Source organism: Zootoca vivipara, chromosome 2 (genome assembly GCF_965207765.1).
Source record: "Zootoca vivipara chromosome 2, rZooViv2.hap1.1, whole genome shotgun sequence".
Classification (NCBI taxonomy): domain Eukaryota; kingdom Metazoa; phylum Chordata; class Lepidosauria; order Squamata; family Lacertidae; genus Zootoca; species Zootoca vivipara.
This window is the reverse complement of record NC_142584.1, coordinates 62,232,753-62,253,490: the sequence shown is the minus strand read 5'-3', so window position 1 is coordinate 62,253,490 and position 20,738 is coordinate 62,232,753.

Here is a 20,738-nt window from a genome sequence, read left to right as displayed (position 1 = left end):
TCTTTGTTCTATTGCTTTATTTTATAGGTTCATATCTAATGGGAACTTCTAGTTCTCAGATTTAGCTTGGCATTTATGTTTGTTTTTTGAAGTGATTTTTTTTATTAAAGATAGCCTTGGTTTATGTATGTATGTTTGTGTCTGTGTGTCCATATTGTTGTAGTGACTCTTTTAAGTGATAGGTGAAAGAAATTAGTAAATGTCAGCGGCTAACTTGCCCCAGATCAATAAAACTGCTCTGCCCTGCTTGCTACATGAAAGGAGGTGGTAGGTTTTGAGCAAAACTGGGCAGTCAAAAGAAGCCAAAATATGCTGCTAAAATATTCACGGTGCTCTGACAGCATTCTCACTTGTTTGCCTAATTCCCTGTACTAATTTCTTGCAGAGTGTAGGAGCAGAAAATGTAACTTTATGAAAAAGACAGTAAGACTTTTACACTTGCAACCCCTTTTTCCTGGAAGTGGTTCTCGGGTTGAAGAGGCATAGCAGGCCCTGTTCAAATGGCATTACACTTATTGGAACCTGAAATTCAGCAATGATGGCTCACCTTCATGGTCTTGAAGTATATCCACATGAGGAAATTTGACCCTCCCACCTTTTCCTAATGAACATTGTGCCGCCCACAATTCTTTATTTTCCCCTTTATGGGAAACTTACAGGCACACATACATTTTTCCTCAGAAAAATGATCTAAGTTGAGCTCACCATATATTTTTTTAACAAAACCTTTAAAAAGATGGAAGATCTAATCATGGTACTTCAGCATTGTGTAGTTCGGCCCTCAGGCAAAATCCCCAGCCTTTGCTGCTGTGAATGTTTGAGATTGATCCTGGGATCTTCTGGCATGCTAGGCTTGTGTCACAGGCCTGAGATGCTCTCTTATCTCACTTTCCATACTAAAGAACACAACTAGAATGAGAAATCTCTAGATGTGTGCTTGGGTGACTTGTGGTGAGCCACTGTAGCAGAATTGCAAGTGTCTGAGTATCCTAACAAATGAACAAGGTATTCTGTAGAGATGGCATCTCAGGGCCACATGCCAGTAGAGTGGAGAAACATTCAGTGGGCAATGAAAGCGGTGAGGGGCTAGTCTGTGACGCAGCTAAAGCAAGTTGGTTCAGCTACTTTGTTGAAGAGCTCAGGCCTTGAGTGAAGTGAAGATTTCTGCTGGTTTCAAGGTCCCAGGAGAGGTTTTGCATTCCTTCAGTAACAAATGGAGACAGAAGCCAGATACTTCTCAAGTCTAAGTCCTTCAAAAATTCTGCCTTAATGGGCTTCTTCTGTTGTTCGTAGGTCTCCATCAGGTGCTGAGAAAACAACATATCAAAGAATTTATGCCTAATCTCATTGATCTATATCTCCAAGAGAAAAACAATCCTAGAAGATTGTTCCTGCCATCTGCCAAGCGAGTTGTCTTAACAACATCCTACAATACATTTCAAGCACTTAAGGAAACCAGCCAACTTTGCAAGATGATGCGCACGCTTTCCAGTGAAGCTGTCACACATTTTGCAAATATGTCATGCGTATTTAACCAAATATTTGATAAATACGTGTGTAAGACAGAATGTCTTCTTTCCCCATCAGGGACCAGCAAATCCAGCATTAGAAATTGATGATCATTTCTTGCTATCACTTTTTAATTTTATTAATACAGTCGTACCTTAGTTTTCAAACAGCTTAATTCTCGAACGTTTTGGCTCCTGAACGCTGCAAACCTGGAAGTGAGTGTTCTAGTTTGCAAACTATTTTTGGAAGCCCAAATGTCTGGCAGGGCTTTCGCGACTTCTGATTGGCTGCAGAAGCTTCCTGCAGCCATTCAGAAGCTGCGCTTTGGTTTCTGAATGTTTTGGAAGTCAAACGGACTTCCAAAATGGATTCCGTTCGACTTCCAAGGTACGACTACATTATATTGTGCTTAAAATATATATAGATGGCTTGTCATGCTTTCAATTTCTGTTTACACTGCACGTAACCACATGTGTCCAGGGAATGCAAAATATGTATTATACACTGCATGCTATATTATGAGAATCCAAAGCCACTTGTGGCTCCTCAAATACTGTTTTGAATTTGAATGGTCTTGATTGCTTTGAATTGGTCTCATTACTACTGTTTCGCCTAAAGTATCACCTGATGGGAATCATGTACAGTACTTGACAAAAGACAGTAATGGTTTTGAATGGCTGCAGATGTGTATTCCTGAATAAAATGTTTACCTGCAGGAGTGGAGTCTGAGAAGGACCATAGCTCAGTGGTAGAGCATCTGCTTTGCACACCGAAGGTCCCAGGATCAATCTCTGGCATCAGCAGGTAGGGCTGGGAATGTCCCCTATCTGAAACCCTGGAAAGCCACTGTCAGCTATTGTGGGCAATGCTAGATGGGCCCAGGATCTGACTCAGCATAAGGCTGCTTCCTATGTCCCCCATGCTTTGTGTGAGAAACAGCCACATGGGCAGTTTGATTTGAGAGGACAAGAGCTGTAAGTTGAATCTTTGGGAATTGTTGTTCTCCGTAGAGACTTGGTGCAAGATTGGATAGGTCTGGAATTAGGACTCAGCACTGTTAGGCAGTTGTCAACTGCTTGAACTCAACAGTTGATACAAAACACAATACAAAACTCTCCAATACCTGGACATCAAAATCCCAGACACCATCTTCTTATTTTTTCTCATAAGAGCATGGTGGCCATTTTGGGAGCTGTTACCTTGCAAGATTTTGTGCCGTGATTTCCCCCTGATAAAAAAAGCACATTTGGTGCACCGCACAATATTGTGCCCCCCCAAACACTTTTTTTGGGGGGTCGCAGCGGGAAATCACACGAGATCACGGTGCCCCAAATGGCCACCATTGTCTAGTGAGAAGAAACAGGATGTCCTGTTTTTTTTCTGGGACACTTGTGGGATATGCAACTACCACAGGTCTGGTGGCTCTCTGTGTTCCTTCGCCCAGAACTAGAGCCTGGGTGACTGTGGCTGGCACTCACCACCATAATTTCATTACAACGTATCTGGAGTTCTAATGTAGCATTGATCTGGAGCAACTCTCTGGCAAGGCCCTGTGACAGAATTAAGATGGTGAATGCTAGCAGCAGAGCTTATCTGGCTGGATTTCCCCAGCCACTCCGGGCGGCTCCCAAACCGACTATTAAAAACACAATACCGGTACTTTCGGGCTGGACCTGCTTTCTTGCTACATCTGCATCTGCCTGACACTGACAAGGAAACAGGGGAAAACTAAGGGCCCTTCCAAAATTGGTGCTTGCCTGAGATTAGTGGATGTGCTCCCTGCTTAGAGGAGTATATGATCTGCCTCTATGTGTCTCTGGTGCTCTTGAATTTTCATGTTGTTTCAGAGAAGAGGCCAGCTGAAAATGGATGTCCAACAGAACAGCAATTTTATTGCTAAGAGCAGTCTAGGAAAGCAACATAGCTTGGACCCAGTGCAGCTGGCATCTCAGTCCTTGCCTATTTTGCTTACTTTAAGATGAAGGCTGGAATAGTGATAATCTTTGAGCTAGTATTTAAGATATTTTCATGGGAGTGTGTGTGTGTGTGTGTGTGTGTGTGTGTGTGTGTGTGTGTGTGTGAAGGCCCCTTCGTATTTGATGTTGTGGCTTCTGTTCGTACAGTTTTATTACAATATTTTATTTTTCACTGTAATTGAAATTATTTTGCAGCCATGTTGTTTTATTTGGATGATTGTGTAAACCACATTGGTCTGCTTTGCCAAGAAGGGCAGGATAAACATTTTATTAATTAAAATCTATAATTAATGAATTAATGGAATAAATAAATAATATATTGCTTTGCAAATCTTTCTGGGAGATTAGAACCTGCTAACCAAAATGGCTAAACACATAAAAGAGAAGAAAAAAAGAAAAGAAAAGTGTTACTCTTAGAAAGTCCTGGAAATGAATGAATGGATTTAATGTTTTAAAAATATCCAAAGCATTAAGGAGCTTTATTTCTTCGAGTGTGGGCTTTTTCCAAGTCTATAATATTCTGAGAGCTGAGCAGCCAATAGAGGTGCTTGGATTTCAAGCTGAAGATAGCTCTGTGTTATTCTCATTCCATGTTTTCTTGTCCTGAGCACTCTGAATTATTATGTCTCTAAAGTCAAGGTTATAAGCAGTACTTAACTGAGTGGAAAAACTTCCCTGCTTTCCCCATAATGTAATTTTTTTCCTCTCAGTTTGATCAGGAAACAAATGCAGAAACTGTTGAGAAAACTAGCAGTGCTTCCTGACAGGATGTGTGTCATATCTGTTGATATTATCAGGGTACGGTAAATACTTTGAGCATCTGTTGGCTTTCCAGCTCATTGTTGCACATGGCTGGCTGAAACCCTCTAGATCAGGCATCCCCAAACTTCGGCCCTCCAGATGTTTTGGACTACAATTCCCATCATCCCTGACCACTGGTCCTGTTAGCTAGGGATCATGGGAGTTGTAGGCCAAAACATCTGGAGGGCCGCAGTTTGGGGATGCCTGCTCTAGATCAGTGATGGCGAAACTCAGCTAACAGGACCAGTGGTCAGGGATGATGGGAACTGTAGTCCCAAAACAGCTGGAGGGCCAAGTTTGGCCATCACTGATCTGGATCAATGATGTAGTGCAGGACCTCTGTTTGGGAGATGCTTCTCGACTTTCCTTTCTGTTTATGATGTCATTCCCTTAGTTCAAGTGTCCTCAGTCTCATCAAGGTGGCCATCAAACCTTTGTGGTCATAGTGTTCCTGACTGTGCAGAGTACACATTCCTAAGACGTCTACCTCCATTATCTTTTCCTCCTTTCAAAAATAATGGGAAACTATTTGATGTAATCTTCTAGCCTTTTTTTTTTTTTTAGGACATGCAGTCAGATCATAATAACTCTTCAGGAGTTTTATATTCCTCAGATCTTTTTACTTCTCAATTTTATCTAATTAATTCTGGGACTGAGGGATAATTATGCACATTATGATAATGCTTTCCCCCAGCTAATATTTTAATTGCTGGCTGTCCCCATGCAGGGCTACAAAAGGGAATAAAAAGTCAAGAAGTCAGAATGAGTCATCTGAAGTAGCAGATGGAAGGAGGACTAATTGCGCCAAGCAAAGGGAACTGTCCCTCCCGATATGCAGGAGGAATTGGACTGTCTCTGAATGCAAAGGAGAAGATGATTCCAGAGGACAGATTCCGGATGAATATCTTATTACCTATAAATAAAACAATAGCACACTGAGTGGTCCACAGGTGATTTGAATTATTTCCAGTTTTATTTATTTCATATCATATCAGTGATTTATTTAAATTTGTTTCTTGAGCTCTTTCATTTAAAGATTTTTTTTTTAAGCTCTGGTGCAAGTAAGGTCAAGCCTGGTTTTACTAAAATTCTTGATTCAATCAGTGTATTCCCAATGTACTTCTGAGCCAGAAAACATTAATATTAATTTAGGTCTCTTCTGGAAATCTTTCACCACTTAAGCTTGCTAGGGATATTTAAGTATTAATAACATACACATCACTTTTGAAACACAATGTCTCAAATCTGGTTACTCATGAAGCCAGTTCATTCAGGATTTGAGAGGCCTGATCCAGCACTATGCAAGGAGCCCATAAACTGGTCTTCAACTATTCAAATGGAGAAGATGGGTCCAAATGGGACCTCTCTGTGTTCAATCCTCCATATGAATACCAAAATTTCCCATCCAGTTCCTGATTTTTCTCTGGACTTTAGCCTGTGTATAGTATTGTATCAGAGTAGGTGACATTCTCCTTCATGGATCACTGCCTTGTCGTAGCGAAGGGGCTTGAATAACTCAGAGAAGCTATGAGCTATGCTGTGCAGGGCCACCCAAGATGGACAGGTCATAGTGGAGAGTTTTGACTAAACGTGATCCACCTGGAGCAGGAACTGGCAAGCCACTCCAGTATCCCTGCCAAGAAAACTCCATGGACAAAGACAACAGGCATATAAAAGTTATGACGCTGGAAGATGAGCCCCTCAAGTTGGAAGGCATCCAACATGCTACTGAGGAAGAGCAGAAGACAAGTACAAGTAGATTCAGAGCTGATGAAGTGGCTGGGCCAAAGCCAAAAGGTCGCTCAGTTGCGGATATGCCTGGAAGCGAAACAAAAGTCCAATGCTGTAAAGAAAAATATTGCATAGGAACCTGGAATGTAAGAACCATGTACCTTAGTAAGCTGGATGTGGTCAAAAATGAGAGGGCAAGAATAAATATTGACATCCTGGGCATCAGTGCACTAAAATGGACGGGAATGGGTGAATTCCGTTCGGATGACCATCATTCCTAAGCTGATGGTGGAGTTGTGTATTAAGTATCATCCTCTAAAGTTTCATCCATGGTTAAGAAAATCAATACAACCCAGGTGGTTAAGAAAGCCCAACAGAGACTCCATTTCCTCAGAGTATTGTGAAAGAACGATGTCAATCAACATTTGATGATCTCCTTCTACCGGTCCACAATAGAAAGTGTTCTTTCATACTGCATTGCGGTGTGGTACGCTGGTTTGACATCAACGGATAGGAAATGCCTACAGAGGGTGGTGAATACAGCACAATATATTATGGGCTGTCCTGTGAATCTGCTGGATGACATCGCCGGCACTTTCTTGATCTCCTGCCCTCGGACAGAAGATATAGAAGCATGATTAGTCGCACCAACAGGGTAAAGAACAGCTTCTATCTGTGGGTTGTTAGGCTGCTGAATGAAAAGATAACAACAGGGCAACTGACTTTCGGGTTTGGTGTGTGTGTGTGTGTCAGTAAATGAGGGGAATTAAGACTAAGAGAGCTGAGTGGGGGGGGGGTGCTTGTGTAATCTGACTGTATGCAAGTTGTACAAGTTAGTTCAAGAGCAAAATTTTATGCAAATGCAAAATTGTTAAACATTTCAAGATTCAAATCTAACATTTACTGGTATATTTTGAAATACACAATTTTGCAATTTGGATCTGAGACAAACTTTTTGAAAGTGCCCAGTTGAAAAGGAAATAATACTAAGTATTGATCATCTAAAATGACGTGTATACCATGTCTGCCCTCATGGCTGGTTATGGGGGTGGGGAGACACAGAACATTGAGGAGATGATTTGCATACACACCATACATTTATAGCACACACCCTGAGAATCCTGCGAACTGTAACTCATTAAGGGTGCTGGTTATTGTAGCTTTGTGAGGAGTAAACAACAACTCCCAGGATTCTTGGGATGTTTGTGTGCGCATGCTTTAAATGCATGATCAGTATGCAGATGACACCCAGCTCTACCTCTCTTTTAAATCAGAACCACTGAAGGTGGTGAATGTCCTGTGTGAGTGCCTGGAGGCGGTTGGAGGATGGATGGCGGCTAATGGATTGAGGTTGCATCCTGACAAGACAGAAGTACTGTTTTTGGGGTAACTGTGTCCCTGAAGGACCAGGTGCGCAGCCTGGGAGTCATTTTGGACTCACAGCTGTCCATGGAGGCACAGGTGAATTCTGTGTCCAGGGCGGCTGTCTATCAGCTCCATCTGGTACGCAGGCTGAGACCCTACCTGCCCGCAGACTGTCTTGCCAGAGTGGTGCATGCTCTGGTTATCTCTCGCTTGGATTACTACAATGCGCTCTACGTGGGGCTACCTTTGAAGGTGATCCAGAAACTGCAATTAATCCAGAATGCGGCAGCTAGACTGGTTACTGGGAGTGGCCACCAGGACCACATAACACCGGTCCTGAGAGATCTACATTGGCTCCCAGTACATTTCTGAGCACAATTCAAAGTGTTGGTGCTGACCTTTAAAGCCCTAAATGGCCTCGGTCCTGTATTCCTGAAGGAGTGTCTCCACCCCCATCATTCAGCCCAGACACTGAGGTCCAGCACCGAGGGCCTTCTGGCAGTTCCCTCATTGCGAGAAGTGAGGTTACAGGGAACCAGGCAGAGGGCCTTCTTGGTATTGGCACCCGCCCTGTGGAACACCCTTCCAACAGATGTCAAGGAAATAAGCAGCTAACCTATTTTTAAAAGACATCTGAAGGCACCCCTGTTTAGGGATGTTTTTAATATTTAATGCTGTATTGTTTTAATATTAGATTGGAAGCCGCCCAGAGTGGCTGGGGAGACTCAGCCAGATGAATTACTATTATTATTATTATTATTATTATTATTATTATTACTATTACTATTACTATTACTATTATTATGCAGTCATTGTATATAAAAAACTCTACACTCCACCCATGAGAAATCCATCAATATTTCCGCTTCCCTTTCATAATTTTCCAATGAAATTCTTTTTCTCATTAACTGATGGTGAAAAATACAGGTGAGATTTTCATCACAGCACTAGTTTTGACTATACCTTCAAGAACATGGCCAGATTTTCGTGGGAAATAGAGGGAATTTCGCCCTTTTCATTACACCATAAGATGTAACAATTTCTTACTTTCAGAGTGCAGCACCTTCACAGAACCATCACCAACTCCTTATCCTGGGCTGAAGAGGAATACATTAGAAAACTAAGTGATTAGAAGGTTATAGTCAAGCACTTTCACTTCATTTCCTGGTGCCAGCTGAGACTCAGAGCAGCAGGAGAGAAATTTACAAAAAGTCCCTTTATCATCATTGATATGGAGCCAAACCCAAAACAAGAAGAGCTCAATATAGTTGGAAATTGGTTTCAGCTGCCAAGATTAAAAGTGGTTCCAAATATCTCCCAAATTTCACAAAAAGAGAACGCTTGGGTTAACTTTGGCTGTATTCAGACCCAGATTCCAATGCTTTCTCAGTTTGACTTACAGAATTTTAATGTAATTTTTGGGGGTCCCTTTGTAAAATTCCACTCACCATACCTTGATGTGAGACTGTTGTGTGCAAAGAAAAATGGAGGACTTTAAAAAACAACCACATTCCCCCCCCCCCAAACAGGCCAAGACTTTATTTAAATTCTTTTATCTCCCCACTTCACACAAAGAGCCTCACTTCTGCTCTGCTGCTACATATAATGTAGTTCGATATGCTTTCAAAGTCCTAATCTATCCATGCCAAGAGTTTAGACGTCTTGGAGAATGTTTTCAATTACTTCTTGGAGCCCACGAAGGGAAAAAAAATCAGGAACTGATTTATATTGATTTAATATCCCTCAATTACACCTATTCATTATTTTATACCCCTGGAGCTCATTAAAGTCTCCTTCCGCAGGAAAAAGTCTTGGTGGCTTGATAGTTTTATCAGCTGATAGACTTGGTCCCACTAGTTCTTCAGAGCGTATAATAATCTAAAGGGTTTTTGCTGTTCTATCCTAAAGCTTTTAACAAGCGTTCCCCAAGGAGAGATTGGCTGGTGTTTAAAATATAACAACCCCCTGTGGTGTGGCAAGGACTGTGTTACACCACAGTAGCTGTGTATTATAGTTATTACAATACAGAGCAGGGAGGCTGGAAACCATACAGTTTACTGTGTATCTCTCTCCCCCACCCCCAAAGTTAAACCAGGGGGATGAGAGCTTGTCATTCCCATTCCTATGTTGTTCCAGTGACTTCACTACAGAGACCACAACTTGGTAGTTCTTCTTCCCTAGATGCCACTAAGTTTGACAGAAACATGCAACCCATAATTTTTCAAATGGAGGTTTTAAACTTCCAATTAGAGGATGATGGAAGGGCAATCGCTTCCTGGCATGACAGGAAAATCAATAACCTCTCTCTCTCTCTCTCTCTCTCTCTCTCTCTCTCTCTCTCTCTCTCTCTGTAAGATCCCTTTCATGAGTGCCAACAGAGCTTCAGTGAAAGGAGGAGAAATAAATAATTAAACAAAGGAAGGGGAAATATAGGTATTTCAACATGGTTTCGAATAGAGCTTGGCAAGAAGACAGACTAATTCTCCGTCTGCTAGCCCAGAAGATGTGCTTTTTCGAGGACATGTTCTAAACAGTGCCAAAAAACCCCCACCGCATTTTGAGTTTGAGATTGAAGCCCCCCAAAAGGGGCTTTTTTGGGTGTGTGTATGTGTGTGTGTGATCACAGTGACCAAAATGGCCACTGTGCTCTTGTTGCAGGGGGGAAATAGGATGTCCTGTTTTTTCTGGGATACTTGCGGGATATGCAGATGTGTTCATCACTTGAAGACGACAACCTGATTGATAACTTCCAATGTCTGAATGAAGTATTAGAGGTGAAACTGAATTTGTCAGAACTTACACATGAGTTTTTTAAAGTCAATCCTTCTGTGAACCTTCTTTGAATTCATTTAGATGAGCCATTAAATGTTTTGTAATGAATGTTTTGTAATGAAGCTATTTTAAATCGAGTGCCACACATGTATACATAAACAAACCAATGCAATTCTGGGCTGCATCAATAGGGGTATACGGTAGCATCTAGATCAAGGGAAGTAATAGTACCACTGTATTCTGATCTGGTCAGACCTCACCTGGAGTACTGTGTCCAGTTCTGGGCTCCACAGTTCAAGAAGGATACTGACAAGCTGGAACGTGTCCAGAAGAGGGCAACCAAAATGGTCAAAGGCCTGGAAACAATGCCTTATGAGGAACGGCTTGGGGAACTGGGTATGTTTAGCCCGGAGAAGAGAAGGTTAAGGGGTGATATGATAGCCATGTTCAAATATATAAAAGGATGTCATATAGAGGAGGGAGAAAGATTGTTTTCTGCTGCTCCAGAGAAGCAGACATGGAGCAATGGATTCAAACTACAAGAAAGAAGATTCCACCTAAATATTAGGAAGAACTTCCTGACAGTAAGAGCTGTTCGGCAGTGGAATTTGCTCCCAAGGAGTGTGGTGGAGTCTCCTTCTTTGGAGGTCTTTAAGCAGAGGCTTGACAGGCATATGTCAAGAATGCTTTGATGGTGTTTCCTGCTTGGCAGGGGGTTGGACTGGATGGCCCTCGTGGTCTCTTCCAACTCTATGATTCTATGAAACCCTTCTGTGAGGTGGAGCTTTGGATGGAATCACCAGGTACAGAGGCAGAGCTAGCTGCCCCCGCACCCAGAGCAGCCCGCATGGGGCAGGGCTAGCCCCTCCCAGCAGGGGGGGTGAACGTCTCGGGGGCACCACCCATGGGGATGCCACCCCCCTCAGGGATAACACCCGGGGTGGACTGCCCCCACCGCCCCCCTTTCTCCACCTCTGACTGGGTATCTATCTGGCCCATAATTTGAGTACTTCCGTTCTAGCCATCCTTGTTGTGAATGTACATTGTTGGGATTTTCAATGTTTTTTGGGTCTCATTTTTACTTGTATTTTTTTAAAAATATTTTAAGAGGACATGGTGCTCTTAGCAGTTTTGCTGCTAATTATGCTGCTCTAAATGTGGGTCTTTATTGCATTCGTCGTTCCTTTGTAACGTTCTCTTTCAATATGTTGCACAGTTGTATTCACGATGCTTTATGATAAGCTGTAAACCACTTAGCGGTCCCGACAATGTAAAGCAGTATAGAAAAGATGTAAACCAATAAATGAATACAGAATATTTGACAGAAGGCAAGTGACATCTGGAGGTAGTGTTCCAGATCGAGAATCTGTATTTATGTATATGATTCAGAATTGTTGGGGGCTCAGATGGATGGAGGAGGTAGAGGAGGAATAGTTCTGATGGTAATGGCTATTAAAACCTACACCCACACCAATACCCATTTCATGTAATGTGTAGTTTTGCCTTTAGTTGCAAAAATCCTGAAACAGAGACTTGATGCATGAAAGAGTATTTAAGGAATCTTTGGGCAGCTAGATTGGTAACTGGGAGTGGCTGCCGAGACCATATAACACCGAGACCATATAACACTGGGTTATGAAGATTAGAACTAGCCGCCTAAGAAACAGTTTCTATCCAAATGCAATTTTGATTTTAAATGCAGTGTAAGGTAGTCTTTATGGGGGTATATTGTATTTAATTATGGGGTATCAGAGTCTTGGGGGGGGGCTAATCAGGATGGGATAACAGGATTGTTGGTTTTGAATGTCTGATTTTTTTTCAGTTTTGTTGTTCTGTATGGGATAATGACAATAAAGATGAAGATTATCTAAACATTACCATATAACATTGGCTACCAGTATGTTTCCAAGCACAATTCAAAGTGCCGGTGCTGACCTTTAAAGCCCTAAACAGCCTCAGCCCAGTATACCTGAAGAAGCGTCTCCACCCCCATTGTTCTGCCCGGACACTGAGGTCCAGCTCTGAGGGCCTTCTGGTGGTTCCTTCACTGTGAGAGGTGAGGCTACAGGGAACCAGGCAGAGGGTCTTCTTGGTAGTGGCGCCTGCCCTGTGGAATGCCCTCCCATCAGATGTCAAGGAAATAAACAACTATCTGACTTTTAGAAGACATCTGAAGGCAGCCCTGTTTTATTGTCAGTGGAATTTGCTGCCAAGAAGTGTGGTGGAGTCTCCTTCTTTGGAGGTCTTTAAGCAGAGGCTTGACAGACATATGTCAAGAATGCTTTGATGGTGTTTCCTGCTTGGCAGGGGGTTGGACTGGATGGCCCTTGTGGTCTCTTCCAACTCTATGATTCTATGATCGTGTTTTTAATATTCTGTTGGGAGCCATCCAGAGTGGCTGGGGAAACCCACCCAGATAGGCGGGATATAAATTAATAATAATAATAATAATTACTACTACTACTACTACTTCTAGATGACCTGTTTACAGAGCCAGAGCATTCATCCTGATTTGTCTGCAGGGAGTTTAGACAACATTGGCTATTTAATGTTTACAGACTTGTTTACAGAGAGCCGTCTGCCCAAGCATGTGTTATCCCATAACCCCCCCCCCCCCGCATTTCCTAGTCATTTTCTTTGTCATAAAAAGTCCAGTCTTTGGGGAAACAGGTTTGTTGTGCAAGAGCTCCAAACCAGCTATAATTGCACAACCTGAATTTGCCAGTAGGCGACTGGATCCCACCCAATAATAGCAACAATCTGTTGCTACCCTCTCCCCCCACCTCCGCACGTCTACTTTGGCAAATCCAAAATGTTAGCATGTGGAATCTCTGGAGGGGAAACACTGACAACTTGTGTGTGAAATTTCCCTGAAACTCCCCGATGTTCTCACAGCTGAACAAGCCAGTTACAAGCTGACGCAGTCAGTTTCCACCTTCCAGGCACCGCAGCCGAGGCAGTGAAGAGAAACAGCTCTGGTATGCCATATGTTCCAGCAGCAAGCGTGCCTGAGCTTAATCCATTCCCTTACTGCACACAAGAGAACGCACAGCTGGCAACCCACTGATTTCATCAACAGGCTGACATTCTGCTGCGTGCTGTTGGTGCCATTCATCTTGCCAGTTCTGCAGGCCACATCTGTCTACCAATCACGGAAGTAGTAGGTTCCCATCCAGGTCATTGGCAGGGCAATTGAGATCTATGAATGAGGCATGCAGGCAACGAATTGCTTAGATGTTGCTTTCGTCCCGTCCCATTGTGAGGAGTTCACTGAAGGCCTTTTGGGATGATGCAATCATCTCCCCACTGGCTCGAGTGACCTGGGCAAGTATGTTCTTGGCAATAGTGCAGTGACAGACCCCTGAGGTCGGGGAAGCTTAGCACAGCTGCTGCTTGGGCCGGGCATGAATCATTTGCCTTACTTTCCAGCACTCCTGACATCAGTATGTTTCATCAGCAAACACATTCTCCCTTCCTCCTCAGCAGTGACACAGATTCCATCTCAAAACCTGGACTCCTTTAAAATGTGTTTTTCCTGAAATGTTTGGATTTCAGTGGCTTTAAGCTCCCCACAGCTTGGCTTCTTCCTGCAGGGATATTCTAATTGCTGTAGTAAATTGTCTCGCAGAAAGAGATCAATGGCCCTTCTATTGCTGCCTCCAAAAGCAGGTCAATGCTGAAGCAATGAATGCTCTTTAAGGCACCTAATATTGCAGTGCTGTGCCAAAGCGGATGCTCCATTTTGGCACCAGCTGATGATTGCTTTATTATGTCTAGGAGCAGGGGGAAGGAAAGCTCTTTTGTCTACCGTCTACCCCATTTAATGCATTGACTGCAGAATTCTTACTAAACACACACACACACACACACAGAACGAATACAAACAAAAAACAGGCAATGGGCTTTTGAATGACAGCCACAATCAGTCATGATGGTACTGAATGTTGCCAAGTAAATACAAATGAAGCGTAGAACAAATGTCATTAAACGAATTATTACATGACATAAATGATTCTATAGTTGTGCCACAGTGCATAGAATCCTGAATCAGATATAGAATCTAACAAGGCTTCTTTTATAAATAAATAAATATTTCTAGTTATCATGTTGAGGGGGAAACACTGATAACATATAGACCAGGCATCCCCAAACTGCGGCCCTCCAGATGTTTTGGCCTACAACTCCCATGATCCCTAGCTAACAGGACCAGTGGTCAGGGATGATGGGAATTGTAGTCCAAAACATCTGGAGGGCCGAAGTTTGGGGATGCCTGATATAGACAGTTGGAGGCAGGATGTTTCTGAATACGAGTTGCTGGAAACTTGAGGAGAGGAGAGTGTTGTTGTGCTCAGATTCTGTTTGTGGGCTTCCTCTCTGAGAATAGGATGCTGGACTAGACGGGTCACTGGACTGACCAGGTGGGCTTATCTTATGCTGCTATGTACCAAAGGATCAGAAGCAGAAGTCGTTTCAGCCCATCAGTGATCAAAGAGTGGCTTTTTCATTCCGCACAGGTTAATATCAAATTAATATTTCTACCGCGGAACCAAATCAGTTCAAGAAATTATAAACTGTGCTGTGGAAATAGTGTTGTGGCCTGGTTTTTCTATGTTATTTTTTTTACAGACTTTTAATTGTATTGTGAAAATGCTTTTGCAATAAAGGTTATTGGCTATGTTTTGAATTGTATTTTGTAAGCTGCTTTGTGTGGAGGAAGAGATCAACACCATCAATTTTGGAGTGGTTTGAAAAGATTTGGAATATTGTAATATTAACAAAACTTGCATATTTCATTAGATAAAGAAGAGGACAAAGATTCCTAGAACTGTGATCAATTTTTATTTTGTTTTGGAACAATGAAGTGCACAGTAATGTAAAGCCAAATGATTTATTTACATTGCTGTGACACTGTAATATGATTTTGGTTACATTAATCCATAATTTGTAACTTTATTCAATACAAAAACCTTTCTCCTAAAACAGGGGTCCCCAGACTTACCGGCGTTTGGGCCGGTTCCCACCGCGCCGATCGCGTGGCGGGCCGGAGGGTGGGGGAGCGGACGCCTGTGTGGGCCGGTGGGCGGGGAGTGTGCGCCCGTGCGCATGCGCACGGGCGCTTACTGGCGTGGTGGCGCGCTTCCAGGGTGGGAAAAGCGCCGAAAATCCGTTGTGCGCATGCGCGTGGGCCTCCCCCGACCCGGAAGTGCACCAGAAATGACTTCTTCTGGGTCGGGAGAGGCCCATACGCATGCGCACAAAGGATTTTCGGCGCTTTTTTCCCAACCTGGAAGAGCGCTGCCGCGCTGCGCGCCGTAAGAGCGGGCGGCGGCGGGCGGCGGGGGTCGTCGCGGGCCGGATTGGCAGGCTAATTGGGCCGCATCCGGGCCCCGGGCCGTAGTCTGGGGACCCCTGTCTGGGGACCCCTTTTTGCATATATTATTTGACCTGGAGAACTGCATCACAAAGTTCACAGACGTGTGAGTTTTAAAGGAGAGCTGAGCTTCAGTTTCACAAATTGTTTCACAAACTGTGCATTAGAACAAAATATTTCCCTCATTCCTAGCTGACAGTTATTATGTTCTCTTAACAGTCCCTGTGAATGATTTCATTCAAAACTCTCTCTCTCTCTCTCTCTCTCTCTCTCTGTGTGTGTGTGTGTGTTACAGTATGGATATAAGGCACTATTTTTTCTTTAAAAAGCAGAAGCAAACAATAAATTGCTCTTCTGTGTACATTGTTTACTTCAGCAAGATAGTAATGAGCTCATAATTCATGTCCTGGGGCACACAATAGAGTCCTCAGTAAGTTATAAGAAGGGATCAATAATGATTCAAAAACCGATGCAGTAGAAATCGTGCTCTTTCTGTGCAGCCTCAACCTGAGTTCTGGCGAGTTAGCATTGGAGTTCTTAGTGAACAGAAGCAGTACATAACCAAATGTGAAAAGAAAGTCTCTCTGCTTGGAGAAGTAGATAGCCTTCTATACCTTCTGATTATTCAAGCAGCTGAGGCAACTCAAACAGCAGGTGTTGAATATGTTTCACAATGATCCATAATTGTCTGCAATCCCCCCATTTTCCTTCAAGTGCAATGCCAGCAGGCAATAACTAGAGAGAGAAAGAGGGGAGGCTGTCCAAGAGATGCTGTGAAGCAGAGGATCCTTTTATTTTACATCCAATAACAGAGACAGAGTTGTTTATGGGAACAATGGACATGAAAGCACACTCACAAGAGTCACAATAAGAAGGCCCGCCCAAAGAAAAATAACTGATTGTGTTTATGAAAAACTTGCATACCCTGCATTTCCACTTCAGTTTAGAGGTGCCCAAATGGCTTCCATCAAAATTTAATACAAGCATTTAAGTTAAGAACAAATGTTTATTACAACAGCACCATCAGATGGAAGCCAATGTTGTGCGCACAGAATTCTGACCATACAATGGGATTTCCCCTTCCTCCCTTCTTCCTCCACACCCTCACAATTTGCTCTGGGGGGGCTGAAGCTGAAGGGAGGGAAAGTCCCCGTGTCCAAATGTGCTGGCAGAACACCAGTGCTGGATACGACCCATTATAAGCTTGCACACCCTTTTCGTAACGCTACTTCGTAACACTACACCTGCTTCAAATTAATAATTACAAATACCTGATCAACATTTGTTAGGTAAACAGAGGTCATGTAAGTATGTGTCTATCACATATTTAAAAGGTGGTGTTCTTAGATACAGGATTGTTTTCCCCAAGTTTATATTCCCGTGACAACACCGTGCAGGATCCCTGCACACAACATCATGCTAAACACATTTATTGACAAGTAAGTCCCAGTGAGCTCGTGAGACTTCCTCCCTGGTAGCTGTGCTCAAGGACTGAAACCTCATTGCACCACAGTTCCTCCTGTATTGTCTTGCGATAGAAAATCTGTCAGTATGTAATCAAAGGTCAGAAAGAAGTTGAATGCTGTAAGGAACCAAACTGTCCCTAAACTCATGATGCTCTTTTCCCTAAACTCATGATGCAGTAAGGACGTGTCAACTGCTTCCCACACTCTTCCCAAGAGGGTTGGCTATAAACAACTTCAAATAGTCAGATGGTACTTAGCTACCATAAAACTAAAGCCTCTTTAAATGTTTCCCATGACCAGAAATAAAAGCATATCTGCCTCCACTTCCATTGTTTTCTTTGCTTTTGTTGCCCTTTGTAATTGCCTAATAAATAGCCTCTGATTTGATTTTCTAGTCAACTGGCAAGTCTGCTACAGCTCCTGTTTTCAGCTTGTCTGCACCACAAGCTATAAAGAAAGACACCCCTTTCCTATCTTCCGTGGGTTGGGCCATGTAAAAACCCAGTTTCATCAGGAGAACTGGAGCTGATTCTGATCCTTCTAGAGCCTTTGCTGAGCATGAGACTGCAAAAGCGTCCCCTTTTCGATCACCCAGGCTGTAAATATCATTGAAATGCATTATCACCAATTTACCTTGGGCCTTGCTTCGTGTAGAAAGGAGAAGCAACATAATTAAGAATGCCTTCTTAAACAGGGAAAATTATACGTCGAGTAGGACTCTTGAGGTGGAGGAAGGCGATGAGAGAGCATTGCGTGGTCTCAAGCTGTATCAGTGCTGTAGCTGTAGGAATGGGCCATCCAGAGACACAGGTTGCTCCTGAAAATGAAACTCTGGGGCACAAAGCCAGCAACCTGTCATTGCTCTTCACTCAGGGGAGACGCTGATGCTGTGATCACAGAGCAGACTGGGAGGCTCAGCTGTGCAGGCCATGCGCAAGGTACTTTAGGCATACTATAGATGGTACTATAGATACTCAGTGATCATGGGATGCTGTACGATATATTGTCTGGTGCAAATGATGCCAAGAGATTTAGGTCAGGTATGGAGCATAGTGCAACCTGTAAGCAATCGCAAGGGGCATATCCATGTACTTATTGCTCTAGGACAGGCATCCCCAAACTGCGGCCCTCCAGATGTTTTGGCCTACAACTCCCATGATCCCTAGCTAATAGGACCAGTGGTCGGGGAAGATGGGAATTGTAGTCCAAAACATCTGGAGGGCCAAAGTTTGGGGATGCCTGCTTTAGGAGATGCAACCTCACTTTGCACACTTGGCTGCGGACAGGATTTATGTCTGCTGTGGTTTCTTACCTGGAAAGAGTCCTCCTCTCTAATGTGCCCGAGTTAAATGAGCTGTGGAATGCATGTGATGCAGATGGGAAGCAAAGATAGGGAGTTGATTAGGATATTACCCATCTATCAGCAGGACACCGAGAGAGTCTGCCAGGAACAGCTCTATGTGAAGTGGGCTAAAGGGCACAGCTTCAGGCGGCAGACTGCAGGAAGCAGCAGGTTTGTCATTTCAAATTTCTGTAATTGTTCTTTAAAATGCTTTTACTGCATGTAAGTGCACGCATGCATGGGGAGGTCTCTAGCCCCAGCTACTGTGCAGGATCAAGCAATTTGACCTGCCAGCCTGACAGTCTCCTTCCCCTTTGTATTTGCCACCTTTGTCTCAGCTGCCCTTGTTACAGGTAGGATTGGTAGAGGCCCAGAAGAGAGGCTGACTTGGGGGACTGCTAATTAGAGGAGGGACCTGCTGCATAATCTGTTACAATAGCATTAAGAGCAGAGTCTTCAGGCTCCCCCAGACCACCCTTCACCGCTGATCCTGGCTCACCAGCATCCACTTGAATTTGTTGTCATGCTAAGCAAGCCTGGTGGCTTACTGAGTTGGACTGAGCCCACCAGGAGGCTCAGCAACTGCCAGCCACCTTCCGCACTCACACCTCTGCCACCTTGTCTAGTATGTAGGGAATGGTGGAAATGGAATAGCACTGTACAGAGAAAGAGTAAAAAAAAAACCAGAAGAACCTGTAGCATCAGGCCAAAGGTCCATACAACAAGAACCATGTGTTGTGGTTTTGTTTCATTGTTTCTGCTACGGGCTGATAAACTCTAGATCTCTTTTATTTATTTTTGTTCCTGGGAATGAATGGAAACGTAATGAACGGCACGTGCAAGAATAACTCAAGCAGTCATAAAATGGCAGAGAGAAGGAAATGGTAAATCAGACATCCACTTGTCACAGGCTGGCTTTCTTTGAATCACTCTCCTTGGGCAGATTATCAATTTCATTTGCCTTTTCCGTCTTAAACTTTTATTTGGCCTGTCTCATGTGGAAAGATGGAGTGCATGAGCCATATGTTTCGGGGATTTTGCTATTTATTTTCACTGCCATCTCTCTCCTTCTCTCCCCCCTCCATTCTCTGAAACGACAGGCTGCTCACATTTTATCATAAAGCTCCCCAGTACCAATTCACCTTTTCAGTGCTAAAAATAAATGTCGCTCCCTTGGCTAATACAATGAAAATGGCTTCACCGGCACTGTTTCCAATTACTTTGACACATTCAGATTTGTATTTAGTTACCGTGAACAACAATTAGCGTACCTGAAGGGGACTTTTTGTTTTTAACCACAGCAGGAGAGATGCTTGGAGTTTCGAAATGTTTGCCGCTTCCCTATACCTAGGCGGCACTGATCTACTTATATCAAGCAGCTGTTTCATGAGGCCTTTAAGAATGGGAAACCATTTTTGGTGCTTTATAAAAGACCTCCCATTTTTATTGCCTTATTGGTTTACTGTCTTCTTCTTGTTTGCACCTTACAGTATTTGGGTTTTCTTGCTGTCTATTATGCTGGAAGCCTTTTTGTTGGTAGAGAAACTGTTCCATCTGAATCAGTTGAGGTGCTAGAGCAGTGCTTGGAGGCAGCGCTGGGCTAGACGGGGGGCAACAAACTGAAGTTGAATCCTGAAAAGACAGAGGTGTTACATGTTCCAAGTTCTCACGTCTGGGAGATAGGGAGGTGGCCTGTCCTGGGTGGGATTTCACCCTGCTGGAAAGAGCAAGTCTGTAGTTTAATGGTGCTTCTGGGTTCAGCACTGTCCCTGGAGAACCAGGTGATTTTGATGGTGACGTGTGCCATTTTCCGGCTCTGGCTGCTTTGCCAGCTCTGGCCCCATTTTTGAAAAGAAATGATTTGGCTACTGTACTCCATGCTCTGGTAACTTCCAGACTGGGTTGTTGCAATGGGGATGGCCCTTGAAGATGTCAAAGAGAAAAACGGCTACCAGATTTTTAGAAGGCATCTGAAGGCAGCCCTGTTTAGGGAGGCTTTTAATGTTTAATCGACTATTTTATTTCATTTTTCTGTTGGAAGCTGCCCAGAGTGGCTGGGGAAGCCCAGCCAGATGGGCGGGGTATATATATATTATTATTATTATTATTATTATTATTATTATTATTATTATTATTAAAACCTTCAGTCAGTTCAAAACACAGCAGCCAGATTCCTGCTGGGGGTTCCCGTTTAGATCTTGCATAAGGCCTGCTTTAAAACAGCTGCTCCAGTTGCCAATTTGTTTTAGGGTGCTCGTGTGAGTGTTTAAAGCCCAAATGAATTGGGCCCCAAATACTTGAAAGAACCATCTCCTTATCTCAGTGTTTCTCAACCAGTGTGCCTCCAGATGTTTTGGGACTACAACTCCCATCATTCCTAGCTAGCAAGACCAGTGGTCAGGAAT